The sequence below is a fragment of the Staurois parvus genome, unplaced genomic scaffold, assembly GCF_062004578.1.
Source record: "Staurois parvus isolate SC_StPar_1 unplaced genomic scaffold, SC_StPar_1.0 ptg000294l, whole genome shotgun sequence".
Classification (NCBI taxonomy): domain Eukaryota; kingdom Metazoa; phylum Chordata; class Amphibia; order Anura; family Ranidae; genus Staurois; species Staurois parvus.
Window position 1 is genome coordinate 1,967,735 of NW_028318090.1, and position 26,546 is coordinate 1,994,280.

The 26,546-nt window shown below is 41.1% G+C and overlaps 1 long non-coding RNA gene across 1 annotated transcript in view; it reads left to right on the forward strand.

The window, feature by feature from the left end:
• Positions 1-288: 288 nt before the first annotated feature.
• LOC149458101 (uncharacterized) overlaps positions 289-26,546 on the forward strand; it is a 30,957-nt gene continuing 4,699 nt past the window's right edge. Inside the window, exons 1-2 of the long non-coding RNA XR_016313513.1 lie at positions 289-512; positions 18,282-18,356. This is a non-coding gene — a long non-coding RNA (uncharacterized LOC149458101). The remainder of the gene's footprint in view (positions 513-18,281; positions 18,357-26,546) is intronic.

Here is a 26,546-nt window from a genome sequence, read left to right on the forward strand (position 1 = left end):
CACAGCTATTCATGTGTCAGGTACTCACGACAATTACAGCGGTACTCACAAAAACAAAAGTATTAAGATCATGTAGCGACACCATTGCTGTTTCCCTTTTAAGATTGACACTTTGTCAGAAAGGGTTTGATTGGCTCAGCTCTCAGCAGTACTGGGGTGTTTGTGGGAGTTGTAGTTTCATCACAGAGACAGACAATGTAACTTTATACTGCACAGGACTACAGGACCACAATGCTTTGCAAGGAGGGAGGGGATGGATGAGCCATGTGTGCCTTTGCAGAGGACATGTGGGAGCTGGTCTGCAGCCCCTACTGCTGCAGTACACTGACACCGTTTCCAGAACAGCAGCGGTTGCTAAAGACAACGATTATCTACAGCAGCTGAAGTAAGCAGCAACTGTGATCATTGGTACCAGTCACCAGAAACGGCAGTTACCGACAGCAACGACATCTCCCACCGCAGAGAGAGGTCAGAGTGTTGGAAATCGCAGAGGAGGCTTGTGACCATCCCAGGTGAGGCACCTCAGAGATTGTGCAGCACCGACAATTGACAACAGAAAAAAACTAGCAGAGAGACAGAGCCCCATTCATCATCCCTTCAAGGAGTTAACCCCAGGAGACTGTTCTTCGTGGATGTGGTGAGCAACTGCTAACCAGTGACATGTCAGTCCTTAAGAGCGCTCCACCGATTCACTAACACAGGCCTGTGCAACACATAGACTCACACAGAGTTACAATCCCACAGTATACAAGTGAATTTGGGAATGAGCCTAAAGAGACATCAGTTTAGCTGGGGACTTATTGCTGCTGTAGTTGCAGGGGGTTAATTCTGATCTATTCAGTAGCTATACCGGTATATACGTATATACATGAAGATTGTGTTTATTGATGTTTTTGTGCCAATTCTAGAAGGTTTGTATATTCAGTGCATTTAACTGCTATTTTCCAAGTTAATTTGCAGTCTATTTGCAGAGTTTTACCTGTCTTATTAAACCTGTTATAAAACTTCCCACAAGGTGTACTGCTGTGCTGTGGATCTGACAGGGGCAGACTGACAACTCATGGGCCCCCCGGGCAATAGGGGATCATGGGGCCCCTGTGTCCTTGCCCACACTCAAAAAAACCTATGAAAAAGGTACCAGGGGCATCTCATGGGGACCTCTACTGTGCAGTGCCCGACTTTCCAAATGGTCAGTCCACTCCTGCGATCCAATATATATATGGCTCATCACTGAAGTACGGACAGAAGCGCCCGTTAATTCCAGCGGCTCCTTCGAGGGGCACAACAGCCATGATCCAGATATTGTTTCCTTTCAGTTGGCAATTCTCTTAAACCCCTTCCCGCCAGCAACCTCCTGGCTCTTTAGGAGAATCTAAATGCTGGGAGGCAGAGATGGGCATTCTGATCATGTGATCCCTGTAATTGACAGTCACAGTGGTCACATGATTGGACAGCTCCTGATTCCAAGTATGCATTGGGAGTTTTCCTTTACCCATTCCTTACTGTGCTGGGAGCACACAGGGAACACACTTTCAGCACTACGTATATGTGTCAAGTCATGGAGAAGCGGGTAATGTAAAAGTGATGGGAGTGGCTGAAGAGCTGCCTGATCACTTTTACAGGAGGTAGAATAGGGTCCCACCGGGGAGATGGGGTCTGATGCTACCATTTACACTGGATGCACTGTGAACAGTGGAAGGAATGGAAGTTCCCTCCCCTCTTCTGTGGTGTCAGTAACCAGAAGCAACAAGAATTGTGTCACTTCCGGTTTTAGTTTGCTTGTTTACAAGCTGTTACCAACTTGTATAGCAGCCGATCAGTTTGATTGGCTGCTTTGGAGGGAAGAGTACAGATTTGGGGTCTATTCTCTCCATAAATAGGATCTGTCACATCCCATGCTATCACAAGCGATGTTGTTCATCCTTTCTGATAGCAATATAGTTAAATAAAAATAAAAAAGGTACAGTATTAAAAAAATAAATAAATAAAATAAAGTGCCCCTGTATCCCCGTGCTCACGTGACAATGTGAATACATGGCAATTGCTATACAAATGTTCTGGATGCATTTAAAAAACACAATGGAAAGCAAGAGGTACGAAGCAGCCCTAACTCATTGTAGTAGTGATTCATCTCTGCTAAAGATTGTGCTTTTGTCATTAACCTAATAATGAACTTTTTTTATTTGCTTCTTTTTTGTCCATTAAATATACAATCGAAAGCATTTTTATAACTGATTAATATTTGCAAAAAAAAACAAACTGTTAATCCTGTCAAAAATCTAGTGGGCTTTTAATTCCGTAGTTCTAACACTTTCTGTTCTTGGGTGACACCCCTTCAAAGATAAAGGACGAGTAAGCATTGCCATTCTAAAGGTGGCCATAGATGGATCAGAATGCAGGTGGTTCAGCAGGAAATTGATGAAATTCATTCCATGTGTGGCCACTGCAGTTGAACAGATGTCAGTCTACCGATAGATGTCTGTTCAGCTGCCCTATCCAATAAAAGCCACTTGATTAGTGGCTACAGCAGTGATCTGTGTATTCTAACAGTGGGGTTTCCCCTCTGTCAGAATACAATTCCACAGTAAAGAGGATTCCCTTAGTCACCTCGAATGTGTGGATGGGGGAAATCGGTTCAGTTTTTTTTTTCTTTCAGTCCACTTATTAAGAAAAACTGAACCGTGTATGGCCAACTTTAGACCAGAAGTGTGTCACTAGCAGAATCACCAGGTAAATGTAAAGGAAAAAGCCTGAAAAAAGAAAACTAAAACAGCCACTGCATCTAAGGACTGGTAAACGGCAATATATTACACTGCTCAAAAATAATTAAAGGAACACTTTTTAATCAGAGTCTAGCATCAAGTCAATGAAACTCTTGGGATATTGATCTCGTCAGTTAAGTAGCAGAGAGGGTTGTTAATGAGTTTAAGCTGCTTTGGTGTTAATGAAATTAACAACAGGTGCACTAGATGGGCAACAATGACACAACCCCCAAAACAGGATAGTTTTACAGGTGGAGGCCACAGACATTTTTTTCCCTACTTATTTTTTCTGACTGTTTTTCACTAGTTTTGCATTTGGCTAGGGTCAGTGTCACTACTGGTAGCATGAGGTGATACCTGGACCCTACAGAGGTTGCACAGGCAGTATAAGTCCTCCAAGATGACACATCAATACATGCCATTGCCAGAAGGTTCGCTAGTCTCCCAGCACAGTCTCAAGAGCATAGAGGAGATTCCAGGAGACAGGCAGTTACTCTAGGAGAGCTGGACAGGGCCGTAGAAGGTCCTTAACTCATCAGCAGGACCGGTATCTGCTCCTTAGTGCAAGGAGGAACAGGATGAGCACTGCCAGAGCCCTACAAAATGACCTCCAGCAGGCCACTGGTGTGAATGTCTCTGACCAAACAATCAGAAACAGAACAGACTTCATGAGGGTGGCCTGAGGGCCTGGTGTCCTCTAGCGGGCCCTGTGCTCACTGCCTGACACCATAGAACTCGATTGGCATTTGCCACAGAATTGGCAGATCCATCACTGGCACCATATGATTTTCACAGATGAGAGCATGTTCACCCTGAGCACATGTGACAGATGTGAAAGGGTCTGGAGGAGCCGTGGAGAACATTATGCTGCCTGTAACATCGTTCAGCATGACTGTTTTGGTGGTGGGTCAGTGATGGTCTGGGGAGGCATATCCATGGAGGGACACACAGACCTCTACAGGCTAAACAATGGCACACTGACTGCCATTAGGTATTGAAATTAAATCCTTGGACCCATTGCCAGACCTTATGCTGCTGCAGTGGGTCCTGGGTTCCTCCTAAATTGAATAGAACACCTCTGGGATATCATGTTTCGGTCCATCCAACGCGTCCAGGTTGCACCTCAGACTGTCCAGGAGCTCAGTTATGCCCTGGTCCAAATCTGAGAGAAAATATCCCAGGATACCATCTGTCATCTCATTAGGAGCATGCCCTGACATTGTCAGTCATGCATACAAGCACGTGGGGTCCATACAAACTGCTAAGTACCATTTTGAGTTTCTACAATGACATTTCCTAGTCTGCTGCATCATTTTTTCACTTTGATTTTTGTGGTGTCTTTGAATTCAGTCCTCTGTAGGTTGATAATTTTCATTTCCCTTAAATGATGGGGCATCCTTATGTTCCTAACACATTACCCAGTTCATATCAGTATAGATATCCAGAATGATATTTTTCCTCATTGAGATCTGATGTGTTTTCAAAGTGTTCCTTTAATTTTTTTGAGCAGTGTATGTTTTCTGGGATTAGACATACTTTTACTATTAAATAGCCTGTTCCCCATAAACTGATGTTCAGTCCTTGGTAGATGTTGGGGAGTGAAACCTTATATCTTTCAGGGAGTATTTTTGTTTGAGTCTACACATCTGCCATGGCCATTATGAAGGTGACCCACTCTACCTGTTGAATTTCTGTTTTATTTTAAATAATGGAAAAGGCAACAGGAGGAGTTGAAAAACACCACACTCCCAGGTAGACAAGAGCAGAGCCAAGAAATATAGAGAGAGATCTTGACATGGAATTCCCAAAATATGCTGTATGAGAAGCTAGTAGATGACTTAGCTTACCAAACGTCTCCTGGAAGTGAAATTTGTATCACTTTGGAATGGACAGAACCTTTATCCTCATACCAAAAATTAAAGTGGACTTATCATGTATTTTTTGATGCTATACATAGCAGGGGCGGACTGACAACTCATGGGGCCCCCCCCGGTAATAGGGGATTATGGGGCCCCTGTGTCCTCGCCCACACTCAAACCACACCCAAAAAAGCCTATGAAAGATACTAGGGGCATCTCATGGGGCCCCCTACTGACCCCGGGCCCTCGGGCAGTGCCCAAGTGCTCATATGGTCAGTCCACCCCTGATACATAGTAATTTGTGATAACACTTACTGCAGGTGACCTTGTTTCTCCATTCAACTCTCCTTCCTCTCTGTAACATTTGCTCTCTACCTCTCCTTTTCATGTTTCGTCTTTCAGGAGCTTGATAGCGCTACACTTGTCCTCTGAGAAGGAATTGCTTTTTGCTGGGATTTAATTGCCATACACATGGTTTTTATGTAAGTGCAATTTTAAATGTTTTTTACCTAATAAATATGGCGTTACACTATGGAAGTTTCTCTTTGATGTTTTTACGGTGGTGGAGGAGTACTGTGGAGGTTCTGGAGGAGTTTTGTCGCAAACGATTGATCTAGAGGTGTTTCCACTATGGAGTCTGTCATCAGCGTATAAAGGTGTCAAGACCACGCAGACAGCCAACTTTCCATTCGCGGCAGTGGCTGTCAATCACCGGGTCCTGGCCGGTCATTACCTGCTGGCGCCCGGTGATTACCAAGGATCTCCAAAAGGGAGGAAGACTGTTTTGTTTACAGTCTTCCTCCCTGTCAGCTCTGGCACACTGTTTGGGCTGTGCACAGCCATCCCTATCAGTGTGCTTACAGTGAAGCACACCCGCCCCCTAGTAAAACACTCCCTACATATAGTTAACCCTTTGATTGCCCCTCATATTAACCCCTTCCTGCCCAGTGCCATTAGTACAGTGTCAGTGCTTTTTTTTTTAGCACTGATCACTGTATTGGTGTCACTGGGGATGTCAGTGACACCAAGTTAGTTCCCCCCAGTGTCAGAATGTCTGCCGCAGTCCTGCTAAAAGTCGCTGATCACCGCCATTATTAGTAGAAGAAAGAAAAATCCCAGCAACTATACCACCATTTGTAAATGCAATAACTTTCACGTAAACCAATTAATTTACACATATTGGGCTTTTTTTTTTAGCGAAGACATGTAGCAGAATACATTTTGGCCTAAATTTATGATGAAATTTGATTTTTAGATTTTTTTACTGGACATATTTAATAGAAAAAAGTCCAAAATATTGTTTTTTTTCTCAAAATTGTCAGACTTTTTTTTCTATAGCGCAAAAAAGAAAACTGCACAGGCAACTCAACTCATGGGGAAAAAAGGATGTCAATTTCATTTGGGTGCAGTGTTGCATGACCGCGCAATTGTCAGTTAAAGTAACGCAGCGCCGTATCGCAAAAAATGGCCTGGTCAGGAAGGGGGTAAATCCTCTGGAGGGCAAGTGGTTAAGTGTAAATTGAGCAGTCTTTCTGACTTATATAGTGGCAATTTTTTCCTGTATAGTACTAGCGGTCCACTGATTTACTCACTTGTTGTCTGTAGATAATTAGTAAGCTAGATTTAACCTATTAGCTATTTTTTTTTTTTTGTAAGCAAGACAATCGAACAAATTGAACTACCTTTTACTTCACAATATTTGGTGTCCACCACTAGATGGGAGTGTTAATCCTAAAAGCTACAGCATACTAGCATCTGATTATTATTATTATTATTATTATTATTATTATTATCATTACACCCTCTCAAAATTTGCAGATAATGGCTAATATTTTTATGCATCCTATCTACTGTATGTTTCCTTTTAACTACAACATAATATGTTTCTACATACGTCTGCTGTAATTTAGTGTTACATAGTTAGTCTGGCTGAAAAAAGACAAAAGTCCATCCAATTAAACCATTAAAAAAAAAATAAAAGTTATAATCCTATACCCACAGTTGACCCAGAAGAAGGCAAAAAACCCAGCAAAGCATGATTCAATTTGCTCCTGCAGGGGAAAAAAAATCCTTCCTGATCCCCCGAGAGGCAACCGGATATTCCCTGGATCAACTTTACCTATAAATGTTAGTATCCAGTTATATTCTGTGTATCTAAGAAACAATCCAGGACTTTTTTAAAGCAAGTGTGTGAAGGTGTGCTATCATTTATCAGGAAGGAAGGAGAGATGGAATGTACTCCTGTACATGTTTTAAATATTTATATCTCCCAGTCCCCACTGCTAGAGAAGTCACAGCTAATAATACACCTGGTCACGTCCAATAGCATAGTCCTAATAGACTGTGGTGCAATATATTACTGGGATTTTTTTTCAGGTTTACATATATAGGACATCTTGCAAAATCTAGATACTCCTTGAAATTTGTTTCACTGACTATTACATGATATTCCATATTAGGACTGCAGTCTGCTTTCCTATCATATACATTTTTTCTTACAGGAATTGTGCTTTCATTGAAGATTACAATTGAATCCAGTTGAAGAGTACAATTAAAGAACACTTTACAATATATAGGGACTGTTTTATCTGCCAAAGAATTTGTATTTCTGTCCATCCAGTTCTGGGATTTACATAGCTCTGACACACAGCCCTGCCTGGCAAATCAGAAGACTGGATTTTGCTGCTCTGCAGTTCAGTTCAGATTGTAAACTCGAAAGAGCAGGGCCCTCAATCCCCTCATGTTTTGCATTGTATTGGTATTGTTTTGTCACATGTTCTGTCCTCCTTTGTAATGTACAGCACTGAGCGAACTATCGGCGCTTTATAAATACTGTATAATAATAATAATAATAATAACACTCACAGTTATTCATCATTCCCCTGTTTTTGTCTGAAGTGCGAAAGGAGAAGAAGCAAACTGATGAGCTCATCTCTCTGTCACTCTGTTCTCTCCCAGCTATCAGTGTCCTCCTTCCACTGCAGCACAGCTGATTGACTCCATGTGCTGCTTCTCCCTTTCTCAGTCTGTACTCTGTTGTACAGGAACTTCAGGAGAGTGACACAATTAGGTACTTTTTTGCATTTAAAGGAGAATTATTGCCAAAACTTTTTGGCTGTAGTTCTTCTATGGATCACAAGAGTGCAGTCTGTTCTGCACTCATATGACCCATTTTCAGCTGACAGCAGGCTAAAGCCCGCTTTTGGCTGATGCCACAGAGCCGGTACAGACTGTGTAAAGATCCACTCAGGTACCTGGGCTAGGAGCTGGTTCAGTGCGCCGCTGAGAGCCCGAGCCAGCCTCTCATCAGTGAGAGCTGGAGGGGTAGAGCAGAGAGCCAAGAAAGACTGCCAGTTCTGGTTCTCTGCTCACTGAAGACCGAGAACTGAGCAATCAGCAGTCTTTGATCACTGAGTTCTAAGTCCCGATTCACACCTGAGCGTTTTGTAGTATGAAGCTCGAAGCTCCAAAACGCTTGGGGGGGGGGGGATTAATATTACTTTATGGAGAAGTTTTGGAGCTACTTCTGTAGCTCAAATTGGGCATTTTTATTCTCATAGAAAGAAGCAATTGGCACGTTTTTGTGCAATTTTCTGCTCAAATGAAAATATGTTTTAAAAAAAATAGTAATAGTAATCATATATGAATAAATAAATATAAAATACATAATAATTAACCCCTAACCTTAATAAAAAGGGTTAGGGTTGTTGTTCTTTTTTGTTTGTTTGTTTGATTGTTGGTTTGCTTGTTTGTTGTTTTGTTTGTTGTTTTGTTGTTGTTGGTTTGGTTGTTGTTGTTGGTTTGTTTGATAGTTATTTTGTTTATTTGGTTGTTATTTGTTTGGTTTCTTTGTTTGTTTGGTAGGTTGGGTTGTTGTTGGTTTGTTTGGTTTTAACTTTTAAGGTTATGGGTTAATTATTATTAATTTATTATTACAAGTATATATTAATTATTTTTATTTATTTGTGTATTTTTAAATGTATTATTATTATTACTACTACTAATAATTTTATATGTTTTTTAAAGGTTAGGGGGTTAAGGTTAGGGGTTAATTATTAATTTATTATTACTTTATTATTACGTAGAAGTTATTTATGATTATTTTTATTTACTTGTGTATTTGTTTAACATTTATTTATTAATTTGTTATTATTATTATTATCATCATCATCCTAACAATAAATAATAAATAAATAATAAATGTATTAAAATAATTAATAATTAATTAACAATAAAATAATACATTAATAATTAAACAATAAATAAAAGCTGATGGAAAAGCTGAAGCAGAAAAACCTAGCAACAAATGATGCAACAGATGATATTTTTCTCTATTGGCTAATAAAAAAACGTCAAAGTATGAAAACTCACAAAAACGTGCAAAAATCGTGGTAAAATATGCTGAATACGTGAATAGAGCCTTAGTCTTAGAAGCAGGAGGGGGGGACAGATACAGAATCTGATCAATGCTGCATCCACCTGGGTGACTATAATTATTATTATTATTATACAGGATTTATATAGCGCCAAAAGTTTGCTCAGTGCTTTACAATATAACGGGAGACAATACAGCAACAATACAGTTCAATACAAGAGGGATTTGAGGGCCCTGCTCCTTGGAGCTTACAATCTAGGAGGGAGGGGCTAGTGGTACAAAAGGTAGTAACTGTGGGGGATAGACTGGTAGGAGGAATAGAAGATTCCATTATTAGCTGAGGGCAGGATAGGCTTCCCTGAAGAGATAGGTTTTCAGAGATCGCCTAAAAGTGAGCAGAGTAGGCGATAGTCTGATAAATTGGGGTAGGGAGTTCCAGAGGATGGGGGAAGCTCTGGAGAAGTTCTGGAGATGAGCATGGGAGGAGGAGACAAGGGAGCTAGAGAGTAGGAGGTCTTGCGAGGAGTGGAGAGTACAGTTTGGGTGATATTTGGAGACAAGATCAGTGATGTAATTTGGGGCAGAGTTATAAATGGCTTTATATGTTATTGTTAATGTTTTGAATTTTATCTGTTGGGCAATGGGAAGCCAGTGGAGGGATTGGCAGAGAGGGGTGGCAGATACAGAACGGTTAGTGAGGTGGATGAATCTGGCAGCAGCATTCATGATAGGCTGAAGAGGGGACAGCCTGCGATGAGGTAGACCAATGAGGAGGGAGTTACAATAGTCAAGGAGAGAGATAACAAGGGAGTGGATAAGTTACTTAGTGGTTTCTGAGGTTAGGAACGGGCGTATCTTGGAGATGTTGCGGAGGTGAAGTCTACAAGATTTGGACAGTGATTGGATTTGAGGCTGAAAGGACAGATGGGAGTGTAGGATTACACCTAGTACCCTGGTTTGAGGTGAGGGAATGATGATTGTGTTATTGATCTTGATGGAGAAGTCAGGGGAGGGGGCACGGGCTGGAGGGAATACTAAGAGCTCAGTTTTGGAAAGACTGAGTTTGAGGAAGTGGAGTGACATCCATGCCGATATGTCACTTAGTAGGTTAGTAATGCGTGTGGAGACTGAAGGAAGATAATTTTTTTTTCATTAAACCTCGAAGTTCTCTTTAAAAAAAAAAACACATTTAAAGGTAAGCTATGGTGACAGCATACACTTTCATTGTATAAACATCAGTATTCTGGCTCCAACTGTAGTATTAGTGACTTATCCCTTGCTGAGACCTCTATGCCTGGCCTGTATAAGCAGATACAATCACCGTGGAAGTCTTTATCAGAGAGCTGAACTGTTTTCTTATCCACAAAATCTTTATTGCATGCAGCAGGTTAATAGCAGACAACACATGCGGTAGATGACTGAAAAGACAGTATTTGCAGTTCAAAACTCAGTAATGTGTTCCCAGTTGTGAACAGATTACATGTGGCCTAGAGACTAGCAGCCATATTCATCCCAATTAAGACAGTGAAAAGGAAAAGGAACTACAACACTAGCTATTGGGCCGGAACACAGGATGGAAGACAGAAAATGATGGTGCAATTACCAAAATGACCACAAGATGGCTGTATATCAACTAATTATACTGAAGCTAATAAAAATCGCTTAAAAATTATTAAACCCTGGACCTGGCATTCACTATATCTGGTCTCCCCGGACCCTGCATTCACTATATCTGGTCTTCCCGCACTCGGCATTCACTATATCTGGTCTCCCAGGACCCTGCATTCACTATATCTGGTCTCCCAGGACTCGGCATTCATTATATCCGGTCTCCCAGGACTCGGCATTCATTATATCTGGTCTCCCAGGACCCCGCATTAACTATATCTGGTCTCCCCGGACCCGGCATTCACTATATCTGGTCTCCCAGGATCCGGCATTCATTATATCTGGTCTCCCGCAGTACACACAACATGGAAGTGCAATTATGTTAGTAAATATAAATTGATAAATACCTTTTCTCATCAGCAGTCTTGTGACTTCTATCAGTGTCCAGCAGAGCACTAGTTAAAGCTTGTAGGAGGATGCAGAACCCCTGACCTCTGTCTGGACAGTGCTGATCGGCCCTGTGCTGATCACATGCACTCTCCGAAGAAAAAAATAATGTCTAGCAAGACACACTAAACTGAGCATGTGCAGAATGGCTACAGTTCAGTCTGTCTTATAAGGAGATAAGTCATGGACATTTGAACAAGAGGAGGAGAAAAGAAGTCAGGATCAAACAGCCTTCTTACACAATGCAGAGGGTTAACTCCTTAGGTTCCACAGTGAGTATAACAAGCATGCTTTACTGCAGGGGTCTCCAAACTTTACAAAGGACTAGTTTACTGTCCTTCAGACTTTGGGGGGGCTGTATTGTGGCCAGTGGGGATAGAAAATGTCACGGGACCAACATCAGTGAGAATAAACACTGCCACAGGGTTGGTAGTCAGTTACATAGCGCCTATGGTCAGTAGGAGGAGGAATAGTGGCCCATCATTCGTATTACTGGGAGGAACAGTATCCCATCATTGGTATCAGTGGAAGAAAAAGCACGTTATTGTTGGTGTCAGTGGGAGGAATAGTGGCCCACTATTAGTGTCAGGAATTATGCCCCACTGTTGGTGTTGGTGGAAGGAATAGTGCCTCATATCAGTGGGAGGACTATTACCCCAAGGGCCAGATAAAAGCTAGCAAAGGGCCGCAGTTTGGAGACCACTGCTTTACTGCATATACAGACTGATTTTACTGTTGTGGGTTAGTAACACTTTAACCACTTGCCCTCCAGAGGATTTACCCGACCAGGCCATTTTTTGTGATACAGCACTTGGATACTTTAACTGACAACTGCGCGGTCATGCAATGCTGCACCCAAATGAAATTTATGTCCTTTTTTCCCCACAAATAGAGATTTCATTTGGTGGTATTTGATTGCCTTTGTGTTTTTTATTTTTTTCGCTATAAACAAAAAAAGACTGACAATTTTGAGGAAAAAAAAAAAATATATATATATATATATATTTTTTGCTATAAAACATGTCCAGTAAAAAAATTTAAAAAATCAAATTTCGTCAAAATATATTCTGCATCTTTGCTGAAAACAAAATCTAAATACGTCTAAATTAATTGGTATACAGTATGTGACAGTTATAGCATTTATAAATGGCAGTATATATACTAGAATTTTATTTTTTATACTAGTAATGGCAGCGATCAGTGACTTATAGTGGGACTGCGGTGGGCATTCTGACACTGGGGGGGGAACTGACTAACTGTCACTGACATCCCCAGTAACACTAATACAATGATCAGTGCTAATAAAAAGCACTGGCAGTGTACTAATGGCACTGGGTAGGAAGGGGTTAAAGAACATACCTTAACCCAAGTGTAGCACCAAGTGAAGACAAATATCATAAATCACAAATAAAACAATGTTCTTCTAGTGCATTCACTTCACTTTTCCACCTTTCTGTGAATAACTAACACAAGGTGTGCTCACATCTTTAACCACTTTAATACCGGGCACTTTTACCCCCTTCCTGCCCAGACCAATTTTCGTTTTTCAGTGTTGTCACACTTTGGATGACAATTGTGCGGTTATGCTACACTGTACCCATAAAACATTTTATAATTTTTTCACACAAATAGAACTTTCTTTTGGTGATATTTAATCACCACTGATTTTTTTTATTTTTTGCTAAACAAAAAAACCCAGAAACTTTTGAAAAAAAATGCGTTTTTGTTTTAAGATTTTGCAAATAAATAACATTTCTTCATAAATTTAGGTCAGAATGTATTCTGCTACATTTCTTTAGTGAAAATGCCACAAATTAGTGTATATTATTTAGTCTGTAGGAAAGTTATAGTCCACAAACTATGGTTTTATATATCTGACAATCGATCAATCCTGATGTACTGATGGCCCATCTCATTAGTTGAGGCCCGAAAATGCCAGGATAGTAGAAATACCCCCAAAATTACCCATTTTTGGAAAATAGACAGTCCAAGGTAAGAGGCATGGTGAGATTTTTGAAGGTTGTAGTTTTTTGCTACAATTTTTTGGAAAATGTAGAAATTAAAAAAAAAGAAATCACAATTTTTTTTTTCAACATATTGTCAGCAGTCCAGTACAGCATTATTATATAACTGGTGTGGTGGTGATCAGGGACACTGACTGGTGACAGTATGTAAAAAATAATAATAAACATTTTTTGAAAGGTTTCTATTTTTTTTTCCTTTTTTCTTACATAATTTGTTTTATTTTTTTGTACTGTTTTAACATTGAACTACTCTGGGCAAGTGATCAGGATTTTTTTTTCACACATTATGATTGCTAAATGTATTTCATTGATATGTGCAATCATTGTTACTGAATGAAACTGGTTCATTTAGTCTTTTGTTATGATTAGCTGTGATTGGGCAAAGCTCATCACATGATACAGATGGGCTGTGATTGGCCCTGTCTGTACCATGTGACTGCTTTGACCAATCACAGCTAACAACACAATTGTATACAATGGATAGCATTACAGGAAGCCATCCATTGTATACAATTGTGTACTGGCAATGGACCGCTGTAGTGATATGTCATCTGCTGCGTCCCGTGAACACGGCCAGTTACAGATCGTTCTGCTACGCGGCTCCTTTTGACAGGACGTCATATGACGCCCAGTCAGATGGAGGAGTGTCCTGCCCAGCCATCAATCTGTGATAGGCCGGGTGAGAAGGTGTTAAGTAGAACTATATGATAAACTTTTTTTTCTTTTTGGATAGAGTAAGGGAGGCTTATAACTCCTGACAGATTTTTTTTTGCCATCTGTGTCCCATTGCAGAGATTTCCCTTCACTACCTGTCCTGTAGCCAAACAGAAAGTGAGAGGAAATCCCTGCAAATTTGGGGAATTTCGTGGGAACCCCAGGGCATCAGATCTAGTGTCCTCATTGGAAGATTATTCCTCTATTACTTTTCTGGGGACAACCCAAAATTTAGGATTTTCTTTTGCTTTCAATGATAATGGTAAACAGGATAAATAGAGATGGTAAATCTCCTTAACGGGCACAGATAGCAATAAAAAAATGACAATTCTAATCCCTCAGCACTCTATCCAAAACTAAAAAAAGAAGTTTACCTTTAGTTATACTTTATCAATATGACCTCCATATAATGAAAGTGTAGAAGGCGCTTGTGTCCCCTTTAAATGGGATCTTTTCTCCTCCAGCACCTTTGTATCTTCCACAGATATGGCCCCTTTAATTGGTATCTTCAACAAGGAGCGCCCCTTTCTTTCCTCTCATCCAGCATATAGTGTTTGTTATTCAAAAGCTGCTAAAATCACACTCATATTATATGGTGCTCTCTATGCATGAAAAACCACCAGCTGTTCCAGCTTTCAATTTCAGTACCGCATTTCCTGTATGGGTTTGTCTCCATATTGACGTCATTCAAGGCTCCGCTCCTTCACATTTCGACACCTGGATACCTCAGACAGAATCACTAAGAAATATTCCTTCAGACATCCAACATGAATGTTTTAGATGGTGACAAAACAATGGGTATATAAAATGAAAGACTTCACCTCACCCATATCAATGTCTCCAAGAAATTTACTACATCCTGCTTCAAAATTAACTGCAGACAAATACACAGACCAATCTAATATATAGTGCATTTTACCTGTCTAAGGATTTTTTAATTCAGTGCTGCCATTTTTGACAAATAGAGCCAGGGGGGCAGAGGAAAGATTTTAAGGAACCAGGCACCAGCACATGGAACACTTGATATTGAAGTACCATCCCTGCGACTCATTTTAAAAATATATACACTGCTCAAAAAAATTAAAGGAACACTTTGAAAACACATTAACCTCCCTGGAGGTATTCCCGAGTGTAGCTCGGGGTAAAGTTTCAGCACCACAAGCGGTAACCCCGAGTTACACTCGGGTATACACTGCAGTGCTGCTCCGGGATCTCTTCTTCACTTACCTTGTCCTGCGCTCCCTCAATGTCCCTCCTGCAGTGTCCCCTGCAATGTCCTCTGGCCGATGCCGGCATCCGTCTTCTGAGTTCCGTCCCCTGCGACGTCAGGGCGTACGGGGATGGAATGGCGGAAAATTTAAAAAACGTGAAAAAGTGACATTCACTGAATACAGTAAAATCACATAGTAAAACATTACTGTATCAAACCATTTCACATACATTTTGTCCCTAGTGCTTTGTCCTTTGCCCTGCCTACATTTTCTATTTCAATGGTTTTTATTAATTTTTTAAACAGTATAAAACAGAGGCAATAAAACACGCCCACGCAGGGGCTATCAATTGCACAGATAAAAAAAATGCAAAATAAAAAAAAGGAAAAACAGTGCTCTAACGCCAACAGAGCAAAAGGTACGCCCACGCAGGGGCTATCAATGGCACATAAGTTACAAAACATTAATGTAACTGACTATAACAACTAAATGCAGCTGTCCAGTCACACCAAAAACAGAGAGAGAGAGAAAAAGGAAGAAAGAGGGAAAAAAAAAAGGGGGGGAGCAAAGAGCAGGGGTCCTAGAGCGCCAATACCGAATGCCATTACATCCCCAGACTAGCCGGGGGGAGTGAGGGAAAGGCATATTGCAACCACGGCTCCCATATTTTCAAAAATTTACGTTGGGAGTCATTGCGGGTACTCGACATCTGTTCGTTGGGCTTCATAGTGGTCATATGATCCCGCACCCCCTGAAGAGGGACAAACGGACTCTTCCAGGCATGAGCAATTGTTCTAGTGGCCGATAATAACAGATAGGAAGCCAACTTCTGCTGGTGAGCCAAGAGGCCCGGTATGGGGCAATGAAGCAAAGCATACTGAGCATCCCAGCGTATGGAGAGATGGAACAAGGTGGAAAGGAGGCCAAACACCCTGCCTACATTTTTACCGTTCTTTCTGCCTGGAAACTGAGAAATGTCCATGGCGTCCAAAAAGCGTCCCTTTAGGTCAAACGCGGTTTTAGACCAGCTAGAGAACAGCGATAGTAAATTAGAACCACTTGCAGAATTGAGTGATAATGATTCGTGGGGAAATTCGTCATCAGACACTGAAAACGATTTTGCGACTTTGCTCAGCGATGTGCGAACTTGGCGCTATATTTCAAATTTCACTGTTTTTGGTTTGATTATATTATTGAATTACATTTATTATTATTATATTATATTTTATGATTATTTATTAAATTAGAATTTATGATTTCGTGTTTCAAATTTTAACATACCCGGGATGTTTACTAGACTCTTGTTCGGACAGATTTCAGTGAGTTATTCCTAAAAATGACAGGCCTACAATAAAAAAATACATATTTCCATGAAAAAAAATTTACCACTTTGAGCACAGAAATACTGACATAATAAGACCGCTAGGGAGGTTAAATCTCAATGGGGAAAACTATCAAGCTCGATATCTATACTGATATGGACTGGGTAATGTGTTAGGAAATTAAGAATGCCCCATCGTTTGATGGAAATGAAAATTTTACAGAGCACTGAATTCAAAGACAGCCTGAAAATCAAAGTGAAAAAATTATGCAGCAGGCTAGTCCATTTTGCTGAAATTTCATTGCAGCAGATCAAAATGGTACTCGGTAGTTTGTATGGCCCCCACATGCTTGTATACATTCCTAACAAGGTCGGGGAATGCTCCTAATGAGATGACGGATGGTGTCCTGGGGTATTTCCTCCCAGATCTGGACCAGGGCATCACTGAGCTCCTGGACAGTCTGAGGTGCAACCTGGCAGCTTCGGATGGACCGAAACATGATATCCCAAAGGTGTTCTATTGGATTTAGGTCAGGAAAGCATGGGGGCCATTCAATGGTATCAAGGCTACCCTCATGATGTTATTTACTGCCCGGCGGTATCTCTAGTGAACCACAGAACGGGATTCCCCAGGGCGCGGAGTCTAAGCCCCAGTCTGCTTATTCACCAGAGCCCCTGATGGTGGGGATAGACTTGGAGCAGAACTGAGACCAGGTTGTGGCCCCTGGTATGCCCAACTGAGGTAGAGAGGACCGCCGGAGGTATGTACAGGAGGAGAGCCTGATGTGAAGAAACTGGCAGGCCCTGGACAGTGGCAACTGGATCCAAGCGGGATGGATGGGTGGATGCCAGTATAGAGTATAACGGGGTCAGACAAGCCAGGTCGGTTAACAGCAGAGGCAGAATGGTACAAGGCAACATACAGAGAGTAACCGGGTCACGAGCAAAAGGTTCGGCAACAGGAGGTCAAATAATTCAGGAGCAGGCAGAAAAGTAGTCAGGGACAAGCCAGGGGTCAGAGCAGGAGACGGTCAACGGATCAGGGTCGGCAACTAGCAGTCTCTCAGGACACAAGATAACAGGAACAGCAGGAAAGACCATACGGCAATTTGAGTATTGCCAGAGCCTGTTTAAATAGTGTGCCCTGTGCAGCCATTAGTGCCAGGCGCACGTCCGTGAGCGCGAGTGCGCATGCACGGCTGCCGTTGCCACTGTGGGTGCCCAAGTCCTAGCACCCGCACGCTAGTGCGCCTAGACGGACCACGCATGCGCAGACTCGCACACCACGGTAACTCCCGGAGTCCCTGACACATGAAGTCTGTTTCTGATTGTTTGGTCAGAGACATTCACACCAGTGGCCTGCTGGAGGTCATTTTGTAGGGCTCTGGCAGTGCTCACCCTGTTCCTCCTTGCACAAAGGAGCAGATACCGGTCCTGCTGACCTTCTATGGCCCTTTCCAGCTCTCCTAGAGTAACTGTCTGTCTCCTGGAATCTCCTCCATGCTCTTGAGACTGTGCTGGGAGACACAGCAAACTTTCTGGTAATGGCACATATTAATGTGCCATCCTGGAGGAGTTGGACTGCCTGTGCAACTTCTGTAGGGTCCAAGTATCGCCTCATGCTACCAGTAGTGACACTGACCCTAGCCAAATTCAAAACTAGTGAAAAACACTCAGAAAATATGAGTAGGGAAAAAAATGTAAGTGGCCTCCACCTGTAAAACCAATCCTGTTTTGGGGGTCGTCTCATTGTTGCCCATCTAGTCCACCTGTTGTTAATTTAATTAACACCAAAGCAGCTTAAACTGATTAACAACCCCCTTTGCTACTTAACAGACCAGATCAATATCCCAGGAGTTTAATTGACTTGATGCTATACTCTGATTAAAAGTGTTCCTTTAATTTTTTTGAGCAGTGTATAAATCAGTAAACTTCTGCTTTAAATATTTTTGAACCACAGACCCAGAACATCCCACGTTGGGGAATGAAGACACACAAAAACCGGCACACATTTGAAGATGCTGACACTGGAAAGGTGAGTGTCTGTGCCTTTAGTTCCACTTTAAGACCTTGAGTCTTTTTTTTTCATGTTTGTTATCTGTAAGTGACAGAGTGCTCAGTGCAGCTTTTATGTAGCATGTCAAGTACAGTGGTGAGCATCTGAAAAGTAATCTGACTATGTCAAAAGAAAGATCAGCACTGCCATAGATTGCCAGTCTATGGCAGAGAGAGAAGAGGTGCAAAGAACCATGACAAGTGCTCATAGCAAGCTTCATCTTTGTATCTCACTTCTGTTTTTCGGTAACAGTATTCTTATATGAACATTGTATGCTTTTACTCATGCAAACATATTTTTAAAGCAACTACATAATAATCAAATTTTAGTTTTAAAATAAGTATATTTATTTTCAGAGAAGCCATACCCAATTTACTAAAAGGCAGGGTGAATTATCCATCTTCATTCAGTAATATTATTAAATGAAATGTTTAGAATAAAGCTGTTTTATGCAAGAAAGAGAAATACTAATGTGTAAGATGTATTGTCTGTTTCCTAATAATGCCTATTTCCACTTTTGCAACCAAATTGGGATAACACCTACAGTACTTTATATTTGTCACATATCCCCATTCGCATAGCATAACTTAAAAAAATGCAGCTTTCCTTTTTTAGATGCTCTATCCTTCAGCAAGGAACAATCCTAAGTAGTTCTCTTTGTTTTGTGAGGCAACTGAGCAGCTGTGTTTGCCATAGTTAACCCTGTCTATACTCTGCAGACATATCTTTATAATCAGCTGTAACACTGTCTGTCCTGACAGTTTTAATGGTGTAAAGGCTGGGCTTCTTCTTCTTCTTCTTCTTATTATTATTATTATACAGGACTTATATAGCACCAACAGTTTGCTCAGCGCTTTACATTATGGAGGGAGACAGTATAGTAACAATACAGTTCAATACAAGAGGGATTAGAGGACCCTGCTCCTTGGAGCTTACAATCTAGGAGGGAGGGGATAGTGGTACAAGAGGTAATTAGCTGTGGGGGATGGAGTTGTAGGAGGAGTAGTGGATTCCAGTATTAGCTGGGGGCGGGGTAGGCTTCCCTGAAGAGATGGGTTTTCAGAGTGCGCCTAAAGGTGAGCAGAGTAGGCGATAGCCTGATAGCTTGGGGTAGGGAGTTCCAGAGGATGGGTGAAGCCCTTGAGAAATCCTAAAGACGAGCATGGGAGGAGGAGACAAGGGAGCTAGAGAGTAGGAGGTCTTGCGAGGAGCAGAAAGTACGGTTTGGGTGGTATTTAGAGACAAGGTCGGTGATGTAATTAGGGGCCGTGTTATGAACGGCTTTATACGTCAGTGTTAGTGTTTTGAATTTTGTCTGTTGGGCAATTGGAAGCCAGTGGAGGGATTGGCAGAGAGGGGTGGCAGATATAGAACGGTTAGTAAGGTGAATGAGTCTGGCAGCAGCATTCATGATGGACTGTAGTGGGGATAGCCTGTGATGAGGTAGGCCAGTGAGGAGGGAGGCTTCTTATATTGTACTGTATGTTAATGAGGGCAGACTCACTCTAACAGTAAAAAACCTTGAAGTAAGCCCTGACACCTCCTTCTCAGAAACATCAAAAAGTTAAGAAACATGTTTATTTAAATTTTGTTAGATTAGTCTTGTAAATCGAAACACATTACAAACATATAGTGGGATTTTCTTAAATTTGACAGCAAAAGTAAAAAAACTTAAACTTAAGCTTAAACTTGGTACTAACGGCAAAATGACATATATGATGCTGTCACTAACATAAACAAAGCATTTTTTGCTTTTCTAATTCCCTACTGTAATATTTTTTTTACCATGTGATCCTGCAGTTTTATTTCATTTTTCTTTACAGACCAAGCTATCCAACAAAGGTGGCAGAGAGGGGTTGAAACAACCCATTTAACAGTGACAGGGTTGCTTACAATGGTTAGGTTTAATTCATTTATGTAAAACTTTTATTCCCCCCCCCCCCAAAAAAAAAGAAAAAAAAGCTCAGAATTTTTTAGCTGACAATAGGTTTTAATATCAAGTCCATCTAAATTTACTAATCCCTCTCTAAGGCTGGCCATACACTATACAATTTTCTGTCCAATTTCTGCCCAATTTCCTTTAGATTTACCTTCAACTATGTAGTGCAAGAGCCTGCCTAATTGGATACAATTGAAAGTGTTGCTAGGTTTGACCTCCTATTATATGGTTTCTGGTAAATCTAAACTAAAAATCTCAAGATAATTGGATAATCTATGGCCAGCCTAACACTAATTCTCCGGACAATTCTGCTGTGCAAAGGTGGCCCTGTTGCTTCCCCATAGATAGAGAAGACACCCTAAGGCAGTGTGTAACTGGCTGGATCATCAGGTGAAAATAAATGGAAAAGTCTAAAAAAAAGGCAAGTGACCACATTTAATGATTGGTAAGTTTCAATATATTACATTTTTATATTGGAATTAATACCACATGCTTGTCTCTAGCAGTAATGCAACAGGTTTCACATTTCATTGCAAAATTAAACCTGACTTGCTGTTTTAAGGCTTCGTGCACATGGACACTTAGCAGCTTCTGCATGCTGAGGGAAAAAAAAAACTCAGCGCTTTTTGGCACCCGGAGAGCTGCATGTGCTGTGTGCAGCTTCCAATACAATTGAATGACTGTATGTGGCCAGGTTTACCCTGCAGGCATTTACGGTGCCTCTCCCTGAATGCAAAAGAAATGCACTTGGGGGGGGTAAGTAATGTATGTGCCTGCCCAGAGGAACACTAATGCAAAAGTCATTGGTGTTGCCCAGATTGTGGCCACCTTCTCTACAGGCCACCGAAAATGTAAATGCCCCTCTGTAGTTTTCTTCAAGGAATGCTTGGGTTTCTGCTCCTTGCAGTGGGTGGATCCAGGTTGTTCAATCTCCTAGTCTGTCCCACCTACCAATCACTGCAATAGCTGATTGACAGCAATGTGGGCAGAGACTAGGGAGTAAGCCGAACACACTTGACAATGTTCACAATCTCACCCTCTCTCGTGTTTTGATGCATCGCACCCTAGGCACTGATTGACATTGTCCTGACACTGGGTATACAGGTAGTAACACACTAACAGTGAAATGACAGTTGCAGAAACAGTTGCAGTAACACTTACAGCAATAGGTGTATCCCTCTTTTATGTTACTGTATGAGAAATGACCGACCATCCCTAAAAAGGATATGGTGCTAAACCTGTAGGTGATTAAGAGAACCAGAATTTTAGCTAATTGGAAGAGTGGGTTTGATAATAAAGTTGGCAGTGCCTCCACCCAGGACAGGGCTTCTATGAAAAGGGGGTATTCCCTTCCTGGAAAATTAACCAGTAATCTAAACAAAGTCATTGGGAGCAGAAAAAACTACTGCAACCAGCATATCCCCCAACTGTTACACAAACAACCAACCTGGAATGGAGCTTCTCACCAGCAGGAACTGTGGTGTGGCACTGGAACTCAGAGTCAGCCTATCTACTCTATGCTTTAGTTCCTCCCTAATTTCTAACCTGACACGCGACCGGACATCTAAACCTATGATCCCAACATGGGCAAGGAAGCCTAATCTTGCTCTTTGTTTATGTTGTTTATCCAGCCCTAAGCTAAAAATAGCTATAAAATCCTGGACCAGGTCAATCAATATATATCAATATACTGAATATCAATAAATATCAATATACTGAAAGGTGACATTACACCTACAGTAACACAGACCTAGCTATATGGTACTGCGCATATGAAATAATAACAAAGACAGGGCATAGATACTCTGTCTGTTGCAAGGAGTTAGATATACACTCAACAACTGTGAAGACACTTACAGTACTGAGAAGCGTTTTGGTGTGCTTTTTAGCACATACTGTACTGTACTGTACATCCCTGTGCACACTTGCTCTAAAGCTTTTTTGTGTGCTTTTTAGCACATACTGTACTGTACTGTACATCCCTGTGCACACTTGCTCTAAAGCTTTTTTGTGTGGTTTTTAACACATACTGTACCGGACATCCAGTACGTCTCCAAAAAAAAATTCAAAGCAAGCATGGCGGTAAGAAGAAAATGAGGAGCGGTAATGAAGGTGACAAGAATGTGCAGAGCAAGCTTGTTGTTAAAAAAGTGCAGAGTGGTAACGAAGGTGACCAGAGGCACCACCCCAACATAACTGTAATGAACAGAGCGTTGAATCTGATGAACAATAACGTGGTCTTTCATTTCCGGAGGGTTATGCAGCGAAGGAAAACGAAAGTGACATTGGACATATTTTTGACCAAAACTGAGCCTCTAGCTAAGAGACAAAGAAGAGAGGAAACCCCTGAAGAAGATCTCCCCAATGTCCTTATGGAGGGGGACTCTCCCTCCGATCAATAACCGCCTCCCACCCACCTTTCTGTCCTCCATGCCAGAAATCGTCTCAAGCAAGGTTAGTGTTCTCTCTCTTCATACTGTACTGTACTGTACTTTGTTTCTTATTTTTGTGGTTCAAAAACAAACAAAAAAGTTCAGAACAGATTAACTTTTCATTTATATTGAACCTTATGGCAAAATTTGATTCAGTTGGTGACCAAATTCGGGTAGAGACCACATTCATAGGGGTCAGAACGGATTAACCTGATTTACATTGAATCCTATGGGAAAATTTGCCTTGAGTCGTGGATTGAATTAAGTTTGTGAACTGAGGTATTACTGGACTGGAGATCTGGTTGTCTAGCGGAATTGTAAGGCTCAGCTAGTGATTCTGAGAGACTATAAGACGGATGTAGAACCAGCTCTGGTGACCAGAAAATTGAGGGGTTTACAGCTGTATACCTACGCTTTCCCTCCTTGTGCCGGAATCTTTCCCTAATGTTATATCTATTTCCCTAGCAAGTGGGTACCGGTCCCTCTTCCATTGCACTCACAGATGTGAGCCAAACCCTGGCAGGGTACCCTATTTATAAGGGTATATCCAAGATGGCTACAGAAGGTCACCAAGGGTCACAGCATCCAATTGGACAGCTGCTCTCCCTGTAACCCTTATGGAGGCTGCAGAGGAACAATATTCCTCTGAGCCTGCAGGCCATCTGCACAGCAGCAGGACACCACATGCTGTATGAAGTGAGAACTACATTTGCCTACACCTTACCTGACTAGGAAACTGAGGAAAAGGATTGGTTAGCAGGAAATCTGGTATACAGTATATGGCTACAGGAGACGTAACTTCAAAACGTTCAAATGATCTGCTATAAGTGTACAATAAATTAAAGCTGAATTCCAGGCAAATATAAAGGATACAACATAATGCAGTTCTATATTAATATATCCAGTACCAGAATTTGATTTGGTATCAGAATCTTACAATCCTCTGTACAGCAGAGCTCAGAGTGGCAATGCTGGGAAGGGGGACAAATAACCAGTCAATTGTGCTGCAGAGCAAGGAAAATGCTGATAAGAGGTAAGAGCAGGGTGACAAATGATGACACTTAAATATTAATTTTATGTTTTGTGTAAATGTGAGCAGTGTAAGGACCTGCTCTGTACATCAGAGCTAAGACTGTGAGAAGGACAACTAATAGATTTTATCTATCTATCTCTTGAAATTTTCCACATTTTGTCATGTTACAACCAAAAACGTAAATGTATTTTATTGGGATTTTATGTGATAGACCAACACAAAGTGGCACATACAGTAATTGTTAAGTGGAAGGAAAATGATAAATGGTTTTGAAATTTTTTTCCAAATAAATATCTGAAAAGTATGGCGTGCATTTGTATTCAGCCCCCTTTACTCTGATACCACTAAAATCTAGTGGAACCAATTGCCTTCAGAAGTCACCTGATTAGTAAATAGAGTCCACCTGTGTGTAATTTAATGTCAGTATGTATATATATACATCTGTTCTGTGAAGCCCTCAGAGGTGTGTTAGAGAACATTAGTGAACAAACAGCATCATAAAGGCCAAGGAACACACCAGACAGGTCATGGATAAAGCTGTGGAGAGGTTTAAAGCAGGGTTAGGTTATAAAAAAATCACAAGCTTTGAACATCTCACGGAGCACTGTTCAATCCATTATCCAAAAATGGACAGGGTATGGCCCAACTGCAAATCTATAAAGACATTATTATTATTATTATACAGGATTTATATAGCGCCAACAGTTTGCGCAGCACTTTACAAAATGAAGGTAGACATTACAGTTACAATATAATTTGGTACAAGAGGAAACAGAGGGCATCCACCTAAACTGACAGGCTGGGCAAGGACATCATTAATCAGAGAAGTAGCCAAGAAGCCCATGGTGACTCTGGAGGAGCTGCAGAGATTCACAGCTCAGGTGGGAGAATCTGTCCACAGGATACCTATTAGTCGTGCGCTCCACAAATCTGACCTTTATGGATGAGTGGCAAGAAGAAAGTCATTGTTGAAAGAATGCCATAAGAGGTCCCTTTTGCAGTTTGCAAGAAGCCATGTGGGGGACACCGCAAACATGTGGAAGAAGATGCTCTGGTCAGATGAGACCAAAAGTAAAATGCTATGTGTGGTGGAAAACTAACACTGCACATCACCTTGAACACACCATCCCCACCGTGACACATGGTTGTGGCAGCGTCATGTTGTGGGGATGTTTTTCTTCAGCAGGGACAGGGAAGCTGGTCAGAGTTGATGGGAAGATGGATGGAGCCAAATACAGGGCAATCGTAGAAGAAAACCTTTTAGAATCTGCAACATAATTGAGACTGGTTCAAAAGTTCACCTTCTAGCAGGACAACGACCCTAAATATGCAGCCAGAGCTACAATGGAATGGTTTAGATCAAACCATGTTCTTGTGTTAGAACAGCCCAGTCAAAGCTCAGGCCTAAATCCAATGGAGAATCTGTGGCAAGACTTGAAAATTGCTATTTACTGACACTCTCCATCCAATCTGACAGAGCTTGAGCTATTTTGCAAAGAAGAATAGGCAAAAATGGTACTCTCTACCTTTACTTTTTTAAGGCACTGTATCTTTGTCTGTAGGTAAAGCTTTGCACAAGGATTATTGTGTATACAGTGTATGTATGTATATATATATATATATGCTATATTGCCAATCACCTCCATGGCCACAGGTGTAAAAAATCAAGTACCTAGGCATGCAGACTGCTTCTACAAACATTTGTGAAAGAATGGGTCGCTCTCAGGAGCTCAGTGAATTCAAGCGTGGTACCGTGATAGGTTGCCACCTGTGCAATAAGTCCATCCATGAAATTTCCTTGCTACTAAATATTCCACAGTCAACTGTTAGTGTTATTATAACAAAGTGAAAGCAACTGGGAACAACAGCAACTTGTAGGGTTGTCACCCCATCCCTTTAAAACTGAACACATATTAATTCCACAGGTTCTGAGGGTAATTTAATGCAAAAAAGGTAATATGTGAGTTTAATTACCACCTTAATCAGTCACAGAACCTGTGTAATGCTCAGTTTTAAAGAGATGAGGACTAAGACTGGGATGCCATTAACCACTTGCCGTCCGCCTGCTGTTTATAAACGGCAGGGCGGTGGCACTCCAAGGGCGGGTTGCCGTTCATAAACGGCACCCACCTTTTGTCCTCCGGACACAGTGAAACACCGATCGTCGGACGCGACCTCGGTCCCGATCATGTGATCACTGATTGGCCAATCAGTGATCACATGCAAAGTAGTAACCAAGATGTCACTTGTGACATCATTGCTTACTACGTGTGAAATCTGTGAATGATCACAGAGGTCACATGGTACAAGGCTATTCACAACAGCCTTGCACCATGTGACAAGGTGTGACCAATCACAGCTCACTCAGTATTTCTCAATGGCTGCAAGAATGCAGACAGAGAGAAAGAGAAATGATTGCTTTTACATCCTATATGGGTGTAAAAGCAATCACTGTAAAAAAAAAAAAAAAATTTACATCACCCCCCACAAGTAGTACAGTGTCACCATGGTGACACTGTACTGCTAGGGTGACAGTATGTAAAAAAAAAAAAAAAAAAAAATGTTAAAAAAAATGTTTATAAATTATAACTTTTGGTTATAAACTAATTTGGCTTATTTTTTTTTTCTAAATATATAACGGAATACATTTTGGTCAAGATTTATGATGAAAGATTATTTATTTGCAAAATTTTATAAGAAACACTTTTTTTCAAAATTTTTTGACTTTTTCATTTACATAGCAAAAAAAATAAAAATCCCAGCGG